Below are 21976 nucleotides of genomic sequence, written 5' to 3'. Positions count from 1 at the left end.
CCGCCTCCCCCAACACCCCCACCCCCACTCCGGCGCGCCATCTTTAGTGCTGGCAGCGAGGCTTCTTGGCCCCATACGTCCAACCTTGCTGCTGGAGAGGTTGGGGTTTATTTTTAACTGACTTACATGAACGTGACCCCATTTCCGAGGCCTGGCGCCTTTCTCATCCTGTAAGTCTTCGCTGGAATGTCACCTTGCGAGGGAAGTTGTTCCTGATCACCCTGACTAGGTCCCCTACCGGTACTGTATCCTCTGTCTCAACAATCTGTTGGTTTCATTCCTAACCCTTAAAGCAAAGTGTTTATATTTTTATATTTATGTATTTGTTGTCTGCCTCCCCTACGGGACTATCCAATCTTCTAGGATAGGGCTTGAGTCTGTCTTAATCACTATTGATGAGCAGCAGGTGCTTAGCACAGTATTTGGTGTACATGTGGAAGTGCCCAAGTGTTTGCTGAATGACTGAGTAACCTTCCCCATATAGCAAAAAAAAAAAAAAAAAAATTAGTTGGAATTGGCCGGGCGCGGTGGCTCACGCCTGTAATCCCAGCACTTTGGGAGGCTAAGGAGGGTGGATCACAAGGTCAGGAGTTCCAGACCAGCCTGGCCAACATGGTGAAACCCCTTCTCTACTGAAAATACAAAAATTAGCCGGGCGTGGTGGCGGGTGCCTGTAATCCCAGCAGCTCCGGAGGCTGAGGCAGGAGAATCGCTTGAACCTGGGAGGCGGAGGTTGCAGTGAGCCAAGATCGCGCCATTGCACTCCAGCCTGGGCAACAGGGCGAGAGTCTGTCTCAAAAAAACAACAAAAAAAATTAGTTGGAATTATTATACTTAACACGGCCTAAATTTTTCTAAGAAGAAAAATCTGCAAAACAAATGCTTGGCCAGCCTTAAGGAATGAATGACCTTAGACTGAGTAAACCACACCAAGATCACTCCTGGAAAATGTTTTCAAGTGTCAAAGATGGGATGATCGACCAAAAGTTCTTACTGAAACCAAAGAAGGCAAACACCACCTACTATATTATAAAGGTACTGAGAGTCCCACTTGCCACTTGCTTCCTGCTTCTTGCCCGATCGTAAATTCTTGATACTAATTTTTTAGGAGCTTTCTGGAAACATGTATTTTTTTGTTTGGTTTGGTTTTTTGAGACGAGTCTCACTCTGTCGCCCAGGCTGGAGTGCAGTAGCGCAATCTCGGCTCACTGCAACTCCGCCTCCCAGGTTCAAGCAATTCTCCTGCCTCAGCCTCCCAAGTAGCTGGGATTACAGGCACCCACTACCATGCCCGGTTAATTTTTTGTATTTTTAGTAGAGACAGGGTTTCATCATGCTGGCCAGACTGGTCTTGAGCTCCTGACATCGTGATCTGCCTGCCTCGGCCTCCCAAAGTACTGGGATTACAGGCATGAGCCACCACGCCCAGCCAAGACATGTTGTTTTTACAGGTACTTAAAACATTGTGTTTTTTACCTAGAAGTAATAGATACGTTGACCACTCCTAGGTAACCCATCATCATTTCTTTTTTTTAACTCATAAGTACCCATTAAGGCCCAGACCTAGAGAATGTTCAGGAGAACTGAAGAGAGAAGCAAATGGGAGGAAAATAAAAGGGAGTAAGTGTGGAGGAATCCCAGTTTAGAAGCCCAAGGCTGGGGTTAAAGATTGGCTGGCTTGCTTTGTGTTTTGCCAAAGCCCTGCATTGGTCCCTTTTCTTTTTCTTTTCTTGTTGCTTGTTTCTTAGAGACAGGGTCTCACTATGTTGCCTAGGCTGGAGGGCAGCGACTATTCACAGGCACAGTCCCACTACTGATCTGCATGAGAGTTCTGATCTGCTCCATCTCTGACCTGGGCCAGTTCACCCTTCCTTAGGCAACCTGGTGGTTCCCTGCTCCTATGAGGGTGCCATATTGATGCCAAACTTAGTGCAGATCCGTCATTCTGGGTGGCACAGAACTCCTGGGCTCAAGGGACCCTTCCACCTCAGCCTCCCGAGTATCTGGGACTACAGGCAAGTACAACTGCTCCCAGTCCAGCTCCCATTTTTTTCATGGCCCTAGCCTAAACATAGATTAATTCTAAATTACAGACTGTTGACACTGCCATGTCTTTTATTTTATTCACTTAACAAACATATATCAAGCGCCCACTGTGAGTCAGGCTTTGTGTTAGACTGAGCATGCAACAGTAAACAGGATGTTCAGAGTATCTGCCCACAAGAGTCCAGTGGGAGATAGCAACAGTAAACAGGCAATTACAATACAGTGTAGTCAATGCTAAGACAGGGCAAGTCCAGGGTGCCCAGAAAGCCATAGAGGGGCTGACTTGGGAATCAGTAGAAACTTCTCAAAGCAATGATATTGAAGCTGAAACCCAGAAGGTGGGCAGAGTAGCTAGGTGGAGGAGACTGTAGGGTGGAAGAGTGTTTCTGGGATGGAAAACATGCACAAAGCCCAGGAAGAAAGACCTCAAGGCTTGTATAGGACCCAGCTACTACACCAGGGAAGAAGCCTTTACAGGAATTTGGGACTGGCTAGTAATAAAGGGTGTGCGATTTCAGGGAGCATCTTCTCTGCATAGGACTTATTGGGATTGATGGCCACGGTCAGCAGCTGGTAGAAAACAAAAGATTTCCTGACCTCAGTGATTTCCTCTAGATACCACTAACCCTTGATACATCAAAGGTGTTTTGTAGGCAGATAACAGAAAACCTAACTAAAAGTGGCACAAGGAAAGAGCAAATTTGTTATCTCACACAATAGGAAATCCAGTGACTCCAGGATAATCTGACCATTCGATGGCATCATCATGGGCCTGTACGTTCAGCTCTGCCAGGGCCCTGCGTGTTGTCGTTTGTCCTCAGCTTATCCCATGCAGTGTTGAGACGGCTGCAGCCCCTCCATGCACCAAAATCATGATGGACAAAAACAGTGGAAGAAATGCCCCATCCTGATGCCCTTTCTCAAAGGGAGTGGGAGGAAATGTTTCCGGAAGTTCCCAGCTGCTTCTCTTCTTGTGTCATTAATCAGCTCTTTTTCTATTCTTTTTCTGGGGTGGCCATGACAAAGTAGAACAAACTGGGTGGCTTCAACAAGAGATATTTATGCTCTCACAGTTCTGGAGGCCAGAAGGCCAAATGCAGGTGTCAGCAAAGCCATGTTCTCTCGAAGACTCTAGGGGAGGATCTGTTCCATACCCAGCTTCTGATGGCTGCTGGCAACCCTTGGCATTCCTTGGCTTGTAGATGCATCACTCCAATCTCTGCCTCCATCATCACGTAGCATTCTCCCTGTGTCTGCATCTTCATATGGCATTCTCCTTATAAGGACACCAGTCATATTGGATTAGTGCCCACCCTAATGACCTCATCTCAACTTAATTACATTTGCAAATATCCCGTTTCCAAATATCACATTCACCAGTGCCAAAGGTTAGGATTTCAGCATGTTTCTGTAGAGACACAATTCAACCCATAATTCCAACCTATGCCAAAAGCAGTCACTGGATGGTTTATTCATATTCATACATACATAGCATTGCCAGCATCGAATGGTGTTTATTCCAAGTTCATTTGAGAGTGGTGCTGGGATGAGGCAAGACTCAGAATAGTAGTTATGAAATAGTCACACCTGATATACTGAATTGACTTAGATTATTGAAGAAGACCCCCTTGGGCTGGAGAGGGGCCCCATCTCCTCTGAAATATATGGCTGCTAATACCTGACTGAAATTGGGTTTGATCAACAAGAAGAGGAATGGCCATCGTGTGAAGACACAGCACTGTCTTGTGAGAACACAAGAAGGTGGCTGTCTGCGAGCCAAGAGGAGAAGCCTCACCAGAACCCAACTCTGCTGGCACCCTGATCTCAGACTTCTAGCCTCCAGAACTGTGAAAAAAATAAATTTCTGTTGTTTAAGCCACCCCGTCAATGGTATTTTGTCATGTCAGCCTGAACAGTCTAAGACAATTCTCTGTATATTCTTCTGTGTTATTCTTCTTCGATTGTTAACTCCTATACATCAGAAACTGATTGCATCCATTTTGACAGTGCCTAGGGCAAAACACCCACAGAGGTATAAACCTCATACTCTATAAGAAGCACTTCGTGGGGCATGGTGGCTCACACCTGTAATCTCAGCACTTTGGGAGGCCGAGGCGGGTGGATCACCTAAGGTCGGGAGATCAAGACCATCCTGGCTAACATGGCGAAACCCTGTCTCTACTAAAAATACAAAATTAGCCGAGCATGGTGGCACATGCCACCAGCTACTCAGGAGGCCAAGGCAGGAGAATCACTTGAACTCGGCAGGCGGAGGTTGCAGTGAGCTGAGATCGCGCCATTGCACTCCAGCCTCGGCAACAAGAGTGAAACTCCGTCTCAAAAAAATAAAACACTTCAAGTACTATCTTTATTAATTATATTGCCAAGGAGGTTTGCCCTCTTCAATATACTTTACAAAATTCCTGCTACTAAATGCATATTAACCTAGGAATCTTTTCTCTGAGTAGCTCAGCCTGCTTTCTGATTTATGCCTTAAATTCAACTTGTCATGAGAGAAGCGTTTTAGTTGGCTTTTGTCAGCAGGAAGAAGCATCTCTTTATTGTACTTCTACCCAACAATGGCATCCTACTCCACCTGCTGCCAACAGTCAGAAACATGGAAACCAGAACACCTCCCATATACAATTCCGCATCTCCTCTAGCAGACGATGTGACCGTTTCACAACTACTATCCCAAGTACTGCCTCTTATCAGCACCACTCTCAAATGAACTTGTAATAAACACCGTTCAATTCTGGCAATGCCGTATATTTATGCATATGAAGACAGCTTAAGAACAAAATAATCAGGGCTCAGAGATTATCTATCTAATGGGATTTAGTGCATGAGTCCCCGGACAATGTGATCTTAATGTCCTGCATGTAACTAGTTGTGCTGGGCCAAGATGGAAAAAGAACCCAAAAACTAACCACTGTCTTCCAAAACTGCCCACCCAGCAGCTCTGCGAATCTTAAATCTCAGAGCTGTAGGCAAGAGCAAGCTGTGTGTTCCCTGTTGCCATGAGGATGCAAACGAGAAAGGAGTACCAAAAAAATTAGAACCCCGTTCCTTTGAAAGTAGCTGGCATTCTCCTTTAAGAGGAAGGGTCTGTCACTGGACTCAATGGGCCTCACTGATGTCTTGGCAACAGCAGGAGAAAATGGTCCAAGCAAGAGTTGATTGGCCGGAGTGTGTTGAGTGTGTTCAGAGAGTTAATAACAGACCCCAAACCACAAGTCTTAAGAAAATTACCAAGAGAACTGAACATATTCAGACCAACTCTGCTATGTTTTTGTCTCTGCCGAGGGCAATTACTCAGACTGTGACCCTCCATGCCCCCTTCTCTTCTTGCTTCCCTCCTATACCACTCAGCTGCCAAGCCCTGGTCATTCAACCCCACCGCTTCCCTTGTGTCTCTGTCCCCTGCTTTTCATTCCAACTGTCGCTCTTGCTCAACTGCTCAATAGCCTCCCGCTAGCCACCCTGTCTCCAGGCTTTTGTCTCTACAAGAAATCTTTCAGGAAAATTATACTGCTATGAGGGACATCATGACAGAATTCCAGAATGTATGTATTATGTCAGTCTTCTTTCCCTACAACCATCAGTGGTGTGTTATTCTTACGGAATTTGGTCCAAACCTTTATTATGGCATTCAAGGTTCTCTAAGATCAGATTCTAAATTACCTTTGCAATCTCATCTCACATTATGCCCCTTGGCACATCAGGACATACCAGACCACACACTGTTCTTCAAACCCTCTGTATTGTCAGGTGTTTGTGCAGGCCTCTGAATCTAGAACATTCCTCACCTACCTCATTCTCATCATCCTTCAAAACTCTTTTCAAAGCTTCACTCATCCTTCCAATTTCAATTCACATCTGCTCCATTTATTCAACAAAATATGCTGAGTGCTTCCATGTGCCTCTCAGCAGAATCAATCACTGATTCTATGCCCACTACTCAGAATCCAGAGATGAAATCTGGGGAGCTGCATTTTAATAAGTTCATCCACGCTACCAGACAATATTTAGGGTTTGAGAGATAAACATAAAATTCTAAGCCCCACAACTGACTGAACAGACTCTCTCTTGGCCAAGGGGACCCCAGAGAAACCTTGAAAGCTGAGTTCCTAGCCATAATGGGGTGTGATATGGCTTGGCCCTGTGTCCCCACCCAAATCTCATTTTGAACTGTGCTCCCATAATTCTCAGGTGTTGTGGGAGGGACCCAGTGGGAGATAATTGAATAATGGAGACAGTTTCCCCCACACTGTTCTCATGGTAGTGAATAAGTCTCACGAGATCTGATGGTTTCATAAGGAGAAACCCCTTTCTCTTGGCTCTCATTCTCTCTTGCCGCTGCCATGTAAGAAGTGCTTTTCACCTTCTGTCATGATTGTGAGGCCTCCCCAGCCATGTGGAACTGTGAGTCCATTAAACCTATTTATCAGCTGCGCACAGTGTCTCACACCTGTAATCCCAGCACTTTGGGAGGCCAAAGCAGGTAGATCACCTGAGGTCAGGAGTTCAAGACCAGCCTGGCCAACAGGGCAAAACCCCGTCTCTACTAAAAATACAAAAATTAGCCAGGCGTGGTGGCGGGTACCTGTAATCCCAGCCACTTGGGAGGCTGAGGTGGGAGGATCGCTTGAACCCGGGAGGCAGAAGTTGCAATGAGCTGAGATCGCGCTACTTCACTCCAGCCTGGGTGAAAGAGCGAAACTCCATCTCAAAATAAATAAATACATACGTACATACGTACATACATATCTATTTATCTTCCCAGTCTCAGGTATGTATTTGTCTGCAGCATAAAAACTGACTAATACAGGGTGAGAGGCTGGACTTGGCTGGTTACCCCCACTCCCTTTCTAACTGCCTTTTGACTTTCTTCCCTAAAGGTAAACAGAAACCAGGCCTTTAAAAGATGCCACCACTGAGTTCAACCAAAGGCTAGACTGCCACCCTTCCCTTTTTACCGTTTGTACACAACTGAACAGCATTCCTTCCTCATGAGAGACCACCAACCACAGAGTGGTTTTGGCCAGTCTACACAAGGTGCACAGTGAGGGTTTTCCAGTCCTCTGCTTCACCTTTTGACATCAGAGTCCTGAAAATTCCACCCTGAGATCATGCTTTTAATGCCACCATTTTTTAAACATGGGACCCAGGGAGAAGCATGAAGCTCAATTGGACATGCACATGTTTCCCGTCTCATAAATATTCATGGCTCCACCTATAGCTTATTGAATATGTATATTCTGCCACTCCATTCAGCGTACATCCCTGTCTCTTCTTCCATCTTTCAAAGTGCCTATTTCCAGCTTCTGGCCAGAGGCTACACTTTCCAGCCTGTCAGAATGGGCCCCCTCCAGGCTGCAGCCCTTTTTGAGAAGTAAAGCTCTCCTTTCCAAATGTATGAACCTCATCATTCTTCAGTTGACAGTTTGTAACAATTTCCTATTCAATTCTTATGGAGAACTGAGTTACAATAATATCTTCATTTCCAAAGCATTTTCAGCACACCATTACATTTAATCTTCCTAACATTCCCACGAGGTAGATATTATAAATACCTCCCTTAATCAAATAAGAAAACTGAGGCTAATACTTTGAAAATTAGCCTAGATTAAAATTTAATTTTGTTCTGAGCACCTTCTTTAGGCTCTCTTGACAAAACAGGAACCGCGAAAGCATTGCAAAACCAGCATCTGGTAAGCAGAGGTAGAAATAGATGTTAGAGCCAGAAGGAATCTCAGTCATCAGTCCTTCAGACTAACCCAGTCCTTTTATCATTTTACATACACTTTTCTACTTTTGAGCTCTTTACCTTGAATGTTGTCTATTTTCAGTAACAAATGCCCATGAACTCCCTTCAGGCAATCACTGTATGTCCTAGAGACTGAATGGTATCCAACAAAAATTAAACTATTTTGCCAATAGGGAGTGAAACGCTGAGTAGCATAAATTGGACTCCAGGCAATGTGGACACAGCGTACTGCCAAAAACTAGGTCCAAATGTTTCTTGCCATTGTGCAATCTCACAAGCAACAGGTTTTGGAGGAGCTGGCTTTCCAAGGGTCTCTCCTCTCCTTATTGATGTTCATTCTAGAACATTATCAGAAGCAGGACAGCAGGAATTCTCATGTAATTATAGTAGAATGAATGAAGCAAGTCTATGTCATTACAAAATTATCTTCACCAGATATTAACTTGGTCCATTCAAGCAGAAGTTGTGCTGGGAAACTAGGAGATCACAGTGAATTGGGGGGAGCAACAGAGCAGGCACAGGATGCAGGGAGGTAAATGGGAACCCACACTTGCTGCCTTAGACTGTTTCATTCAGCAGAACCTCTAGTTGCAACAATGTGTATCTGAAAACTGGGTGCAAAGTTACACTATGTTTCTGAGAAAAGACCTTTTATCAGAGGAATACCAGTCCTTTTAAACTACCAGGCCCAGAGAGGCACTGAAATGAAACAGTGATCGTGCCCTACTCTCCCCTTTTTGAGCTATATATTCATGTCTTGAAACAGCTTACTATTGCCACAAGTAGCTATAAATTAACCCAATAATGCCACACTGGACACTGTAACCCACAACCTACAGCTTAACAATGTAGAGCCTATCAATAGTTTCTTTGATGTTAATGTAAATTGTTGGTAACAACCCAGGAATTGCCTTTTTTTTTTTTTTTTTTTTTGACACTGAGTCTCATTCTGTTGCCCAGGCTGGAGTGCAGTGGTGTGATCTTGGCTCACTGCAACCTCCGCCTCCCGGGTTCAAACAATTCTCTTGCCTCAGTCTCCTGAGTAGCTGGCACTACAGGTGCCCAACACCATGCCCGGCTAATTTTTTTTTTTTTTTTTTTTTTAGTAGAGATGGGGTTTTACCATGTTGGTCAGCCTGGTCTCGAACTCCTGACCTTGTGGTCTGCCCACCTCGGCCTCCCACCGTGCTGGGATTACAGGCGTGAGCCACTGTACCCGGCCAGGAATTGCTTCTTTTTTCCCTTTAAAAATCCACTTGTGGCCCGGCGCGTTGGCTCACACCTGTAATCCCAGCACTTTGGGAGGCTGAGGTGGGCAGATTGCTGAGGTTAGGAGTTCGAGGCCAGCCAGACCAACACGGAGAAACCCCGTCCTACTAAAATTACAAAATTAGCTGGGCGTGGTGGCACATGCCTGTAATCCCAGCTACTTGGGAGGCTAAGGCAGGAAACTCACTTAAACCCAGAAGGCGGAGGTTCCGGTGAGCCAAGATCATGCCATTGCACTCCATCCTGGGCAACAAGAGCAAAACTCCGTCTCAAAAAAAAAAAAAAAAGTCACTTGTAACTGCTGCTAACCTGAGTGCAGATTCAGGGCAACTGAAATCTACGCTGTCGGGTTGCAATCCTCAAACTTGGCCCAAAAAAACTCTCTATTTAGATTAATTTTGCCGCAGCTTCTTCCTTTTAGGTCAACATTTCCATGTCTTACCCCTCTATTTTGTGTACTTGCCTTACACGAAAAAGTGCAAAGTGAATTCTCTGCAAGAGTAACTTGCGGAACAACATATGGCCACTGAGTTCCTAATATCTGGAGCTGATAGTTAAGGTAAAAATGATACTGTATTTTTTTCATTCAATTGTCACTTCATTAAAGATGGTAGAATTAATTACAAATTTAAACTGTAACCTGGTAATCTTTAGTCGGGCAGCAGGTTTTAATGAAGGCAAACTGCTTATTCAGAAGTGATCATGGAACTCAAATGCAGAGTAAGAAGGATGAGAAACATCTGACTGGCCAATAGATTTTGTGCTTTCACTCTATGAAATAAACTTTTCATCTTTAGGAGAGGTAAATTATAACTTCAGTAGACACAAACAGTCAACTGTTTCCAGCTGTCTCAATTGGGATAGATACATTTACATAACTGGCTGTGCTTGAGCCTTCTTTACCAGAAGGTTTAGGTCTTCAATGCAGTTGGCGATTGTCTCCTTTTCCTGCTGTGCAGAGATGCTCTGCACCACGTGCTTCTCCACCCAATTGATCATGTGCTCTTGTTCCTTTCAATGCATCATGTTCTGCACAGGTATATGATAGTCCAGGCGATTCTTTACTTCCTTACATACTTTATACAGTAGTTCCTGGTAAGTAACCTCCAAAGCCATAGCAATGTTATTCCTCTGCACATCAAAAAGGCAATGGCACTTCTGAACTAGTGCCTGCTGTGACTTCTCCAAATCAATTGCATCCCGGATTTGTTTGATGGGAGCCTGCTTCGCCTCTTCTAGTTGGGCAAGTTTTTGCTCATTGAGTTTACCAGCAAATTCTGCAACAGAGGCACCATATTTTTTAATTGCATAGACAAGTAACCCTACTACTGATATGGTCGAGAAGGTCTCTGCAATAATCACATATATTTCTTTGGATAAAGCATACAAGATAAGCCCAGTTCCAAGCACACAGGGTCCTGTTACACCGGCTTTAAGATAAAGAAACTTGAAGAATTCCTCAAGGATCAGTCCAAGACTAACTTTTCCTCCATTTTCAGGAAAAGGTGGTAGAGGGGCAAGGTGTGGCTGCCTGGGTGAAAGGTCCTTGTTGCCCACAATACCCCTGGACCTAGGAAGGCTGCATTCTTCAGAGAGGGGGCCACTGTGGCAGTGGCAGAAAGTTCCACCCGGGACAGTGTGGTCGTCGAAGGTCCAGGCAGCAGTCTTAGCATCCCTGTGACCCCGACTGGAGACTCTGTCAGGGGCAGGAGCAAGATGGCCACTCACCAATACTGTATTCTTAATCCAAACTTTTTTTTTTTTTTGAGACAGAGCCTTGCTCTGTCGCCCAGGCTGGAGGGCAGTGGCGCGATGTCTGCTCACTGCAACCTCCGCCTCCTGAGTTCAAACAATTATCCTGCCTCAGCCTCCCGAGTAGCTGGCACTACAGGTGCCCACCACCATGCTCAGCTAATTTTTGTATTTTTAGTAGAGATGGGGTTTCACCATGTTGGCCACGCTGGTCTCAAACCCCTGACCTCAAGTGATCTGCCTGCCTCAGCCTCCCAAAGTGTTGGGATTACAGGCATGCGCCACTGCACCTGGCCCAAACTTTTTTTTTTTTTTTTTGAGACAGAGTCTCACTGTGTTGCCCAGGCTGGAGTGCAGTGGCGCAATCTCCACTCACTGCAGCCTCCGCTTCCCAGATTCAAGCGATTCTCCTGCCTCAGTCTCCCGAGTAGCTGGGACTACAGGCGCGTACCACTGCACCCAGCTAATTTTTGTATTTTTTTTTTTTAGAGATGGGGTTTTACCACGTTGGCCAGGCTGGTCTCGAACTCCTGACCTCATGATCCACCCGCCTTGGACTCCCAAAGTGCTGGGAGTACAGGCGTGAGCCACTGTGTCCGGCCCCCAACATTTTTAATTATATTAATTTATACCAAGAAAAATGCATAAAATTAACTATACTTGTTTTTTGCAGAATAAAAAGAGCCCACATTTTGAAATCTCAAAGACCTGCATTCAAAGCCCATTTTAGAAATGAGGCCAGGCGCGGTGGCTCACACCTGTAATCCCAGAACTTTGGGAGGCCGAGGAGGGCGGATCACCTGAGGTCAGGAGTTCAAGATCAGCCTGACCAATGTGGTAAAACCCCGTCTCTACTAAAAATAAAAAAAAATTAGCTGCATGGTAGCTCGTGCCTGTAATCTCAGCTACTTGCAAGGCTGAGGCAGGAGAATTGCTTGAACCTGGGAGGTGGAGGTTGCAGTGAGCCGAGATTGGGCCATTCCACTCCAGCCTGAGCAACAAGAGTAAAACTCCATCTCAAAAAAAAAAAAAGAAAAAAAAGAAATGTATGTTTTTGTATGAGTAATTTAATATCTCTGAGCTTTAGTTTCCTTGTCTGTAAGAAAGGCTTTTTCTGAGTTGTAAAGTTAGTGTATAAAAATACCAAGGACTGGGCATGGTGGCTCATGCCTATAATCCCAGCCGTTTTGGAGGCTGAGGTGGGAGGATAGCTTGAGCCCAGGCATTTGAGACCAGCCTGGGCAACATGGCAATACCCCACTTCTACCAAAAAAAAAAAAATTAGTTAGCCAGATATGGTGGTGTACCTGTAGTCCCAGCTGCTCAGGAAGCTGAGGCAGAAAGATCAGATGAGCCCAGGAGTTCAAGGCTACAGTGAGCTATGTTCAAGCCCCTGCACTCCAGCCTGGGCAGCAGAGTGAGTCCTTGTCTCAAAAATGAACCAATAAAGTTTTTAAAAATAAAAATGCTAAGTAATGTCACATGGCAAGTGTCCATATCATTACTGCCCTCATCCTCAGCAGCTGCCTTCTTCTAACTCAAAGGGGGGCCAATCTTTTGGCTTACCTGGGCCACACTGAAAGATGAAGAATTGTCTTGGACCACATGTGAAATACACTAACACTAATGGTAGCTGATGAGCAAAAAAAAAAAAAAAAAATCACAAAAAGAACTCATAATGTTTTAAGAAAGTTTACAATTTTGCATTGGGCTGCATTAAAGCCATCCTGGGCTGCATTAGGCCTGCAGGCCATGGGCCAAGCTTGTTCTCATTCGTGATTCTCTCAGCTTTAGATTTGTGTGGCCAAAATCACACAGCTGTGTTTGGTTATCTGGATTATAACTAAGGTATAAAAAAATGGTTGAAAGACACCTATCCTCAATATTACTAAGATTTGAGACATCTTTTCATTAATAGAAATGAGCTATGTTGAATTTTTCATGTCCTCATACCAGCTCTCCCTTGTGTCCAAAGACACTTAATGGTCATGGTGCCAGAACTTCTGTAATTCAGAGCCAAATAGTCCATGTCGGTCAAAGGTACAGGCTTTGAGGCCAAACTACCTGATTTAAATCTCAGCTCTGGCTTGATGCATTTGTTACCTTAGGCAAGGTACTTAACCTCTCTGTGACTCAGTTTCCATTTTGTCAAAATGTAGGAAGTGACTTCACAGGGCTGATGTGAAGAATAAAGATGCAGTTTATTACCTCATTACCTTACAATTACCTTATTACCTGACAAGTTTGAGACCATCCTGGGCAACATGGCAAAACCCTGTCTCTACAAAAAAATTAAAAAATTAGTCAGGCATGGTGGCACGCACCTATAGTCCAAACTACTTGGGGGACTGAGGCAGGAGGATCACTTGAGCCCAGAGGTCAAGGTTGAGTGAGCCAAGATCACGCTACTGCACTGCAGTCCGAGTGACAGAGTGAGACCCCATGTCTTAAAAAACAAAGAAAAAGAAAAATTACCACTGGAAAATGTTCCAGCCCCCTCTTCAGTGTTTGCTTGGAAGATGCTGTATTCATCTGTTCTCATACTGCTATGAAGAAATATCTGAGACTGAGTAATTTATAAAGAAAAGAGGTTTAATGGACTCACAGTTCTCCATTGCTGGGGAGGCCTCAGGAAGCTTACAATCATGGCAAAGATGAAGGAGAAGCAAAGATATGTCTTACTTGGTGGCAGGTGGGAGAGCCTGTGTTCGAGTGCAGGAGAAACTGCCCTTCGTAAACCATCAAATCTCATGAGACTCACTCACTATCACAAGAACAGCATGGGGAAAACCACCCCGGTGATTCAATTATCTCCATCTGGTCTCTCCCTTGACGTGTGGAGATTACGGGGATTACAGTTCCAGGTGAGATTTGGGTGGGAACACAGAGCCAAACCATATCAGATGCCATGGTGACTGTGAGTGCTTTCAGTGACTTTAAGGGCCTGACCAATGCTTCTTTGAGTAAGACTGCTTTGAAGGTGCTCACCAGGAAGCCCACAGCTTTGTGCCTAATGCAAAGGCAAAGCCATACAGTCCAACCAGACATGGTGGTATGCACCTGTAGTTCCAGTTACTCAGGAGGCTGAGGCCATAGGATCAATTGAACCCAAGAGTTGGAGAACAGCTCTGCAACCTAGCAAGATCCCACCCTCCCCCCAAACAACAAAAAACAAAAACAAGCATACAGCTTGACATGGGCACTACTTGCTTTTAAATTGAGCTTATCTTTTTTTTTCTTTTTGACACAGGATCTTGCTCTGTTGTCCAGGCTGGAGTGCAGTGGGACAATCACAACTCACAGTAGCCTCACCCTCCTGGGTGCAAGGGATCCTCCCACCTCAGCCTGTCAAGTAGCTGAGTGAGTGCTCACACTGCTCCTGCCTGCAGACCCTCTCCAATGCCCCTTTCACCATCTCTTTCTCAGCCTACCTGCCCAAGACTCACCATCAGCCACCCAGCCTCCTTCCTCCTGGCAGCAGCTATCCTTTCTCTCTCATCAGTTAACTCTTCCCTCTTTCCAAAAAGATCCATCCAGCTCTAGAGTTTCTGCCCATCTCTCCCATTCTGGTCTGCAGGTCTCATTCCTAAGAAGGACAGAGGCATTTAGAATAGTAACTCAAACATTTCAGCCAAAATACTCCCCAAAGCTCCTTATTGAGCAAGAAAGAGATTACTAATAATTTCCCCATCCCCTAATTCCTATATAAAGATGAATACTGGCCGGGCGTGGTGGTTCACACCTGTAATCCCAGCACTTTGGGAGACCGAGGTGGGCGGATCACAAGGTCAGGAGTTTGAGACCAGCCTGGCCAATATAGTGAAACCCCATCTCTACTAAAAATACCAAAAAACTAGCTGAGTGTGGTGACATGTGCCTGTAGTTCCAGCTACTCCATTGCTGAGGCAATGGAGGCTGAGGCAGGAGAATCACTTGAACCCAGGAGGTGGAGATTACAGTGAGCCGAGATTGCACCACTGCACTCCAGCCTGGGCAATAGAGGGAGACTCCAACTCAAAAAAACAAACAAAAAAAAAGAATGCTTATGCCATCATGCTGCAGATTTCTCTACCACGCTGGAACTGGTCTGAGTGTAGTTTCCCACTTTTGAAGTGGCTGAATCTTAACTTTCACAAAGCTGGATTCTGGTTCCCGTGGACCCACCCACTGCAGGAGCTGGTAGCCCACAGTTTAGTAAACAAGATCCCCCTCACTTTGGTGTGAACGTTGATATGGTTTGAATGATGACGTGGCATCCCCTCCAAAATTCATGTTGAAACTTCATCCCCAGTGCAGTGGTGTTGAGAGGTATGGCCTTTGGGAGTTGATTAAGTGAGGAGGGCTCTCCCCACATAAGTGGGATTAGCACCCTTACAAAAGGGCTCACTGGCTGGGCTCTGTGGCTCACACCTGTAATCCCAGCACTTTGGGAGGCCAAGGCGAGTGGGTCATCTGCTGTCAGGAGTTTGAGACCAGCCTGACCAACATGGTGAACCCTCATCTCTACTGAAAATACAAAATTAGCCGGGCATGGTGGCACATGCCTGTAATACCAGCTACTTCAGAGGCCAAGGCAGGAGAATGGCTTGAACCTGGGAGGCAGATATTGCAGTGAGCCAAGATTGTGCCATTGCACTCCAGCCTGGGCAACAAGAGTGAAACTCTGTCTCAAAAATTAAAATAAAATAAAAAGGGCTCACACCTGTAATCCCAGCATTTTGGGAAGCTGAGACGGGAGGATCATTTGAGATCAGGGTGCGAGACCAGCCTGACAAACATAGCGAAACCCCATCTTTACTAAAAATAGTAAAAATTAGCTAGGTGTGGTGGTGAATGCCTGTAATCCCAGCTACTCGGGAGACTGAGGCAGGAGAATAGCTTGAACCTGGGAGGCGGAGGTTGCAGTGAGCCAAGATCGCGCCACTGCACTCCAGGCTGGGCGACAGAGTGAGACTCCATCTCAAAAACAGAAACAAAACACAAACAACAAAAAAAAAGTGGGGGGGCTCAAGGTTGAAGGGAGCATTTTCTTGCCTTCTGCCTTCCACCAGGAGAGGACACTGCACTGGCCCCTCCGGAGGTCACAGCAACGTGGCGCCATCTTGGAAGCAGAGAGCAGCCCTCACCAGACACCAACACCAGGCGCGGTGATCTTGGCCTCCAAAGCTGTAAGAAATAAATTCTGCTCCTTATAAATTACTCAGTCTCAGGTGTTTTGTTCTAGCAGTGCAAACAGACTAAGACAGATGTGCATCATCACAGTCCAATATAGAGCTCCGTTCAGAACTCAGTTAACTGTCATATTCTTGCTGGCTGGTTTTGGAAACTGCAATCTTTTTTTTTTTTTTTTCAAGATAGAGTCTGGCTCTGTCGCACCCGGCCTAGAAAAGGCAATCTTTTAGTCCACTGTCAGCAGAGCTTTCCCCGCTCTTCTCCACACCCTTCCCCATAGGGAACGACTTCCCTTTCCCAGACGTTCTCCTGACTCAGCTTCGGTTCAGAGAAACCAGGAAATACTGTCCTCTACTATACACAATGACAAAAACCTAGAAGGATGGCAAAAGGTCCCCAGATGGGATTCTGAAAATAATTAAGGGATCAGGACACTTGCTGTATGAAAGCCGACTAGAGACGGATTCTTTTTTTATTTTTTATTTTTTGAGACTGAGTCTTACTCTGTCGCCCAGGCTGGAGTGCAGTGGCGCGATGTCGGCTCACTGCAAGCTCCACCTCCTGGGTTCACGCCATTCTCCTGCCTCAGCCTCCCGAGTAGCTGGGACTACAGGCACCCACCACCACGCCTGGCTAATTTTTTGTATTTTTAGTAGAGACGGGGCTTCACCATGTTAGCCAGGATGGTCTCGATCTCCTGACCTCGTGATCCGCCCGCCTCGGCCTCCCAAAGTGCTGGGATTACAAGCGTGAGCCACCGCGCCTGGCCGAGACGGATTCTTTAAGAATGAAAACCAAGGGCCTTTCATGGATGGCTATCATGAACGTGAGCCTCCGATCACTTTACTGTCAGCTACCTTCTTCCTCCCCTTCTCTTCCTACCGCTTCCTCCCACCTTCCCCGCTCCCCTCTGTCCCATCACTGGACAGGAATGTGGTGCCTGACAGGGCTGGCTTTCACAGTCTGTCACCTGTGCAGATGCACAAAGGCCTCACGTTTGGTTTTATTTTGTTTTCTTAATTGTACTGTTAATAATATTGTGTATAGTTATGGGGTACAATGCGATGTTACTATATATGTAGACATTGCGGCGTTATTAAATCAAGCTAATGAACACAGGCATCACCTCACATTCTGACAATTTCTTTGTGATAAGAGCATTTTAAAGCTACTGTTTTAGCCGCTTAGGGAAATAACAATACATTATTATTAACTACAGTTGCCATGTTCTGCGGTAGATCACTAGAACCCCGTGCTTAGTTTAGTCTCTGCATTAGCTGTCCTGAAGTGCTTAACAATCTTTTTAGCAAAGGGTCCTGCATTTTTATTTTGCACTGGGTGCTGCCAATTTTGCAGCTGGTACCAGTGCCTGGTCTTATACGGGTGAAAGTGCAGGACAACCACCCTGACCTACTCCCTCGCCAGGAGGGGAGAAATGAAGGCTGGGCTGTAGGGCACAGAACAGCGATCCCACCTTGTTCATCCCTGATGAGTCCCCTGCACCCAGCACAGAGCCTGGCACACAGATATGATTCAGTGTCTGTTTGTGAAGGAAAAGGAAGGAGAGATAATGAGGGTGGGAGGGTTAACACAAGCACTGTTTCAGCTGAAGACCCCCCAGAAGAAACGCACTGTCCTCGCCCCTCTGCCCCTTTGCTGTGTGAAATGAAGACAGGACTGTGCCTTCTCCCCAGGGACAATACTCCAAAATAAATGAACAGCATACACTTGACCTTGAGTCCTTCCTCATTGGCACAGAGTGAATTATCCCTTAACAAGTAGACTTAAATGGCCAGTATTTGGGATACTGTGAGCAAAGGCAGCCCCGCACTTAGAGAACAGGCACCCCGTACACGTCCTCCTTCCACGGTCACCCAGCTGGACAGAGAAGCCCTTTTCCCTCCCACCTGCACAGTCACACGGAGCCTCTGCTTCACAGGTCCTTCCCTGTGGCCGCCTTTGAGACTGCCTTCCCAGGGGAGGTCCTCCCGGAAGCTTCCGTGCCTCTCCCTGCCCACAGCCACCTTCCTCGGCCCCCCAACCTCCTCTGTGTGAAGGGGCAGTTGCTGCTTCTACTTGCCTGTGACCTCCTTGAGGACAACTGGGACTTCCTTGTCCCTCTTGCCCCAGCACTAACCTTGCTCTCACCTCTCCTATATCCCAAATGACTTTAGTGCTCAAATATCACCATTGTTGTAGGTTTCATTAAGAAATCAGTTTTTGGCCGGGTACAGTGGCTCACACCTGTAATCCCAGCACTTTGGGGGGCCGGGATGGGCAGATCACTTGAGGCCAGGAGTTCAACACCAGCCTGGCCAACATGGCAAAACCCAGTCTCTACTAAAAGTACAAAAATTAGCCAGGCATGGCGGTGCACGCCTGTAGGCCCAGGTACTTGAGAAGCTGAGGCAGAATTGCTTGAGCCCAGGAGTTTTTTGTTGTTGTTGTTGTTGTTTTTGGTTTGTTTTGTTTTTCTTTTTTTTTTTTTTTTTTTTTTTTGAGATTGAGTCTTGCACTGCTGCCCAGGTTGGAGTGCAGTGGCACAATCTTGGCTCACTGTCACCTCCACCTCCCGGGTTCACGCGATTCTCCTGCCTCAGCCTCCCGAGTAGCTGGGATTACAGGCACACACCACCATGCCCAGCTGATTTTTTGTATTTTTAGTAAAGACAGGGTTTCACTTCGTTGGCCAGGCTGATCTCGAACTCCTGACCTTGTGATCTGCCCACCTCGGCCTCCCAAGAGCCCAGGAGTTTGAGATCAGCCTGGACAACACAGTGAGACCCCATGTCTACAAAAAAAAATTAAAATGAGCAGGGTGCAGTGGCAGTGCCTATAGTCCCAGCTACTCAAAAGGCTGAGGTGGGGGGATCACTTGAGCCCAGGAGGTCAAGGCTGCCGTGAGCCACGATGGCACCACTGCACTCCAAGGGCAACAGGGCAAGACACTGTCTCAAAAAAAAGAAAAAGAAAAAAGTGGGAGAAGCAGAACAACACTTGAAAGGCACAGAGGCTGATTTCAGGAAATGGCTGGTGGTTCTGTGAGCTGAAGGCTGTGCTGGATGAGATCAGGTCAGAAAGAAAGGTTTGGGCCAGGAGTGGTGGCTCACACCTGTAATCCCAGCACTTTGGGAGGCCAAGGTAGACAGATCACCTGAGGTCAGGAGTTCGAGACCAGCCTGGCCAACATGGTGAAACCCCCATCTCTACTAGAAATACAAAAAGTAGCCCGGCATGGTGGTGGGCACCTGTAATCCCAGCTACTCGGGAGGCTGAGGCAGGAAAATCACTTGAACCCAGGAGGCAGAGGTTACAGTGAGCTGAGATCGTGCCACTGTACTCCAGCCTGGGTGACAGAGTGAGACTCTGAAAAAAAAGAAAAGAAAGAAAGAAAGAGAGAGAGAGAGAGAGAGGAAGAAAGAAGAAAGAAAGAAAGAAGGAAGGAAGGAAGGAAGGAAGGAAGGAAGGAAGGAAGGAAGGAAGGAAAGAAAAAGAAAGAAAGGAAGGAAGGAAGGAAGGAAGGAAGGAAGGAAGGAAGGAAGGAAGGAAGGAAAGAAAAGAAAAGAGGGAGGGAGGGAAGGTTTTTTGTTGTTGTTGTTGTTTTCTTTTTTGAGATGGAGTCTCGCTTCTTCGCCCAGGCTAGTGCAAGGGTGCAATCTCGGCTCACTGCAACCTCCGCCTCCTGGGTTCAAGCAATTCTCCTGCCTCAGCCTGCTGAGTTGCTAGGATTACAGGTACGTGCCACCACGCCCGGCTAATTTTTGTATTTTCAGTAGAGACGGGGTTTCACCATGTTGGCCAGGCTGGTCTCGAACTCCTGACCTCAAGTGATCCACCCACCTCAGCCTCCCAAAGTGCTGGGATTACAGGCGTGAGCCACTGTGCCTGGCCCGAAGGTAGATTTGAAATCAAATTGGGAACAAATTGGAAAAAACTTTCAATACTATTCTATGATATTTGTACATTATTCTAAACAATAAATATCAAGGCCAGGCATGGTGGCTCACGCCTGTAATACCAACGCTCTGGGAGGCCAAGGGAGAAGGATCACTTGAGCCCAGGAGTTTAAGACTAGCCTGGGCAACACAGTGAAACCCTGTCTCTATAAAAAAATTTTTTAAATCTCCAGCCTGGGCAACACGGTGAAACCCCATCTCTACTAAAAATACAAAAATTAGCTGAGCATGGTGGTGTGCGCCTATAATCCCAGCTACTTAAGGGGCTGAGGCAGTAGGATTGGGGGGATCACACCACTGCACTGCAGACTGGGTGACAGAGTGAGACCCCATCTCAAAAAAAGAAAAAATTAGCCAGGTATGGTGGTGCAAGCCTGTATTTCCAACTACTTGGGAGGCTGAGGTGGGAGGATCCATTGCGCTCAGGAGGTCAAGGCTACAGTGAACCGAGATGGGGCCATTGCACTCCAGCCTGGGCGGCAAAGCAAGGCCCTGTCTCAAAGAATTAAAAAAAAAGGTGGCCGGGCACCGTGGCTCATGCCTGTAATCCCAGCACTCTGGGAGGCAGGCAGATCACGAGGTCAGGAGAATGAGACCATCCTGGCCAACATGGTGAAACCCCATCTCTACTAAAAATACAAAAATTAGCTGGGCGTGGTGGCATGCACCTGCAATCCCAGCTACTCGGGAGGCTGAGGCAGGAGAATCGCTTGAACCTGGGAGGTGGAGGTCGCAGTGAGCTGAGATGGTGCTACTGCACTCCAGGCTGGGCAACAGAGTGAGACTCCATCTCAAAAAAAAAAAAAAAGGAAAAAAAAAAAAACAGGGCTGGGCACGGTGGCTCAGGCCTGTAATCCCAGCACTTTGGGAGACCAAGGTGGGCGGATCACCTAAGGTTGGGAGTTCAAGACCAGCCTGACCAACATGGAGAAACCCCATCTCTACTAAAAAATACAAAATTAGCCGGGCATGGTGGCGCATGCCTGTAATCTCAGCTACTCAGGAGGCTGAGGCAGGAGATGAACCTGGGAGGCAGAGGTTGCAGTGAGCCGAGATTGCATCATTGCACTCCAGCCTGGGCAACAGAGCTAGACTCTGTTTCAAATAAATAAATATCCAAAGATTTTTCAAAAGGGAAATATCTTTTTTTTTTAAAAGACAGAGTCTCACTCTGTCACCCAGGCTGGAGTGCAGTGGCGCAATCTCGGCTCACCGCAACCTCTGCCTCCCAGGTTCAAGCAATTCTCCTGCCTCAGTCTCCCGAGTAGCTGGGATTACAGGTGCGCACCACCACGCTCAGCTAATATTTGTACTTTTAGTAGAGACGGGGTTTCACCATGTTGGTCAGGTTGGTCTCAAACTCCTGACCTCATGATCCGCCCGCCGTGGCCTCCCAAACTGCTGAGATTACAGGCATGAGCCACCGTGCCTGGCTGAGAAATATATCTGTGTGTCTGTGTATGTATCTGCATTTGTGTGTCTATGTCTGTGTACGTGTTTATGTGTCTGTGTGTATATCTATGTGTGTCTTTGTGTGTGTCTCAGTGTATGTATACATTGTGTGTGTGTTTGTGCATCCATCTTTATGTGTCTGTGTGTCCAGGTGAGTGTATGTGTGTCTATGTGCCTGTTTGTATGTGTCCATGTCCATGTGTCTGTCTGTCTGTATTTGTGTATGTCTCTATGTGCCTGTGTGTCCAATTGGACGTGTGTCTGTGTTTGTCTAGTGTCTGTCTGTATGTGTCTATATGTGTGTGCCTGTGTGTATGTGTCCATGTCCACGTGTGCATCTGTGTATGTCTCTATGTGTCTATGTGCCCAGGTGAATGTGTGTGTCTATGTGCCTGTATGTGTGTGCCTGTGTGTAGTGTATGTGGCCGTGTGTGTGTGTGTGTGTGTGTGTGTGTGTGTGTGTGTTGCTTGGTGGAAGGAGTGTGGTGGGAGAGACTGGACATGCGGTCATTCACCAGAGAACTATTGAGGTGGCTCGAATAGAATATTGTGATGGCGG

At 46.5% G+C, this 21976-nt stretch overlaps 1 long non-coding RNA gene and 1 pseudogene across 2 annotated transcripts; one reads left to right on the top strand and one right to left on the bottom strand.

Moving 5' to 3' along the window:
- The first annotated feature begins 13 nt into the window (after positions 1–13).
- Positions 14–16036, top strand: LOC109027674 (uncharacterized). 2 transcript variants are annotated; one of them, XR_002006700.4, is made up of 4 exons: positions 14–245; positions 860–1035; positions 1316–1451; positions 15889–16036. It is a non-coding gene; the product is annotated as an uncharacterized lncRNA (long non-coding RNA). The 2 variants fall into 2 exon arrangements; XR_008681333.2 differs by lacking the exon at positions 1316–1451.
- LOC101136026 (ATP synthase F(0) complex subunit B1, mitochondrial-like) lies at positions 9937–12866 on the bottom strand (annotated as a pseudogene).
- Positions 16037–21976: the final 5940 nt, after the last annotated feature.

This window comes from Gorilla gorilla, chromosome 6 (assembly GCF_029281585.2).
Source record: "Gorilla gorilla gorilla isolate KB3781 chromosome 6, NHGRI_mGorGor1-v2.1_pri, whole genome shotgun sequence".
NCBI lineage: Eukaryota > Metazoa > Chordata > Mammalia > Primates > Hominidae > Gorilla > Gorilla gorilla.
This window is presented reverse-complemented; position numbering and strand designations above follow the sequence as displayed.